This window comes from Caloenas nicobarica, chromosome 32, assembly GCF_036013445.1.
Source record: "Caloenas nicobarica isolate bCalNic1 chromosome 32, bCalNic1.hap1, whole genome shotgun sequence".
NCBI lineage: Eukaryota > Metazoa > Chordata > Aves > Columbiformes > Columbidae > Caloenas > Caloenas nicobarica.
This window is the reverse complement of record NC_088276.1, coordinates 1341869-1344076: the sequence shown is the minus strand read 5'-3', so window position 1 is coordinate 1344076 and position 2208 is coordinate 1341869.

Here is a 2208-nt window from a genome sequence, read left to right as displayed (position 1 = left end):
GCTGGGGAGGGCGGCCAGTGCTGGCAATGGTGGTTGTGAGGGGCCAGTCCAAGATGATGCCCTGGGGCAGCTTCCATGGGGTGTCCAGTGCACAGGGGCACAGCCCAGCCCCTGCTCTGCTGGTCCTGCAGGTCTCTGGCAGGAGGCCTGGCTGTGAGAGGACACTGCTGAGTGCCTGGCCCTGCACACATACACTGTGCAGCTGTACACTGGTGCTTGCATCTGTGGCCATTTTCTAGGGCATGTTTTTGAGAGAAGGTTTGTAAAAAGAGCTAAACCTTCAGGGCCTGCCCATAGGAGATCACCTTTCTTTCTGGAAAGGCTGTTGTGAGGCCAGCTCTGTCACAGCAGTGCCCATTGCCTGTCCCTGCCTGCGCTCACAGGACTGACACACAGCAGGACGGTGACCAAGCTGCCAGAGCACACAGATCATGGCTCCTCATTTACACAGACCTGGTTATAAAAGAAAAGCAGACAGTGATTTAGAAAGGGAATGAAAACGTTATCACAATTAAAAAAAAGCCAGCAACCACAGAAAGTACAGATGAGATACTGGACCTGCAACTAGTTACATTAAAACGGCTATGTAGAAGGAGATGGGCAGTTTATTGCTTCAGAAAACACTAATATATGAGTTTCCACAGGGCATCCTTGAGCTCCTGGTTCCTCATGCTGTAGATGAGGGGGTTCACAGCTGGAGGCCCCACTGAGTACAGAACAGACACCACCAGGTCCAGGGAAGGAGAGGAGATGGAGGGGGGCTTCAGGTGGGCAAACATGCCAGTGCTGACAAACAGGGAGACCACGGCCAGGTGAGGGAGGCACGTGGCAAAGGCTTTGTGCCGTCCCTGCTCAGAGGGGATCCTCAGCACGGCCCTCAAGATCTGCACATAGGACACGACGATGAACACAAAACACCCAAATCCTAAACAGACACTAACCACAATAATCCCAGCTTCCCTGAAGTAGGAGTGTGAGCAGGAGAGCTTGAGGATCTGGGGGATTTCACAGAAGAACTGGTCCAGGACATTGCCCTTGCACAGTGGCAGTGAAAATATATTGGCCGTGTGCAGCAGAGCATTGAGAAACCCAGTGGCCCAGGCAGCTGCTGCCATGTGGACACAAGCTCTGCTGCCCAGGAGGGTCCCGTAGTGCAGGGGTTTGCAGATGGCGACGTAGCGGTCGTAGGACATGACGGTGAGCAGATAGAACTCTGCCAAAATGAGAAAGACAAAGCAAAAGATTTGGGCAGCACATTCCATATAAGAAATGGCCCTTGTGTCCCAGAGGGAATTGGCCATGGACCTGGGGAGAATGGTGGAGATGCAGCCCAGGTCAAGGAGGGAGAGGTTGAGCAGGAAGAAGTACATGGGAGTGTGGAGGTGCTGGTCACAGGCTATGGTGGTGATGATGAGGCCGTTGCCCAGGAGGGCAGCCAGGTAGATGCCCAGGAAGAGCCAGAAGTGCAAGAGCTGCAGCTCCCGTGTGTCTCTGAATGCCAGGAGGAGGAACTGGCTGATGGAGCTGCTGTTGGACATTTGCTCTGCCTGTGAACATGAGGACCTGTGCAAGGAGGAGGAGACAGTGACAAGTTAGGGGAGACTTCTATGAGCAAAATAAACATGCCATTTCTCATGAAAAACCTCATCCCTGAAGGAGGCATGTGTCTGCTAATTCTCCTTTTCTACCAAATGACAAACACGGGTCATCACAGCTTAAAATGCAGCTTGGGCACCTAGTTTCCATGAGTGCACCTCTGGGGCAAGACCCCCCTGGGTTGGTGTCAGAACTGAAATGGACCCACGTTCCCACCCCAACCCCAGAGAGTCAGAGCACCAGGGACAGGTGGAGAAACAGGGAAGAGCACTGCAGTGCTCCTGAAAAATAAAGCAAGGCCAGAAAGGCAGACGGGCATGATGTGAAACCTTCTCCTTACCTGGCTGTGCTGCTGCCACTCACATGATGACACTGTAGAGCAAGTACTTGTAGCACCTTTTTTGTGTACCACGTTCCAGAAACCCTTCACCTGTAGGTCCAGCTGCTGAGGTGGAGACTCATTACCTGGACCCCACGGCTTTGGGGCAAAGGCTCTGCTGGGGAGGGGAGGAGACCAGGGGGTTGCACTGGGAAATGCGTCTGCACTGCAGGGGAGGGCAGGGCACTGCAGAGACTGCACTGCATGTCTCTGCTCTGAAGCAAACCCTTTGC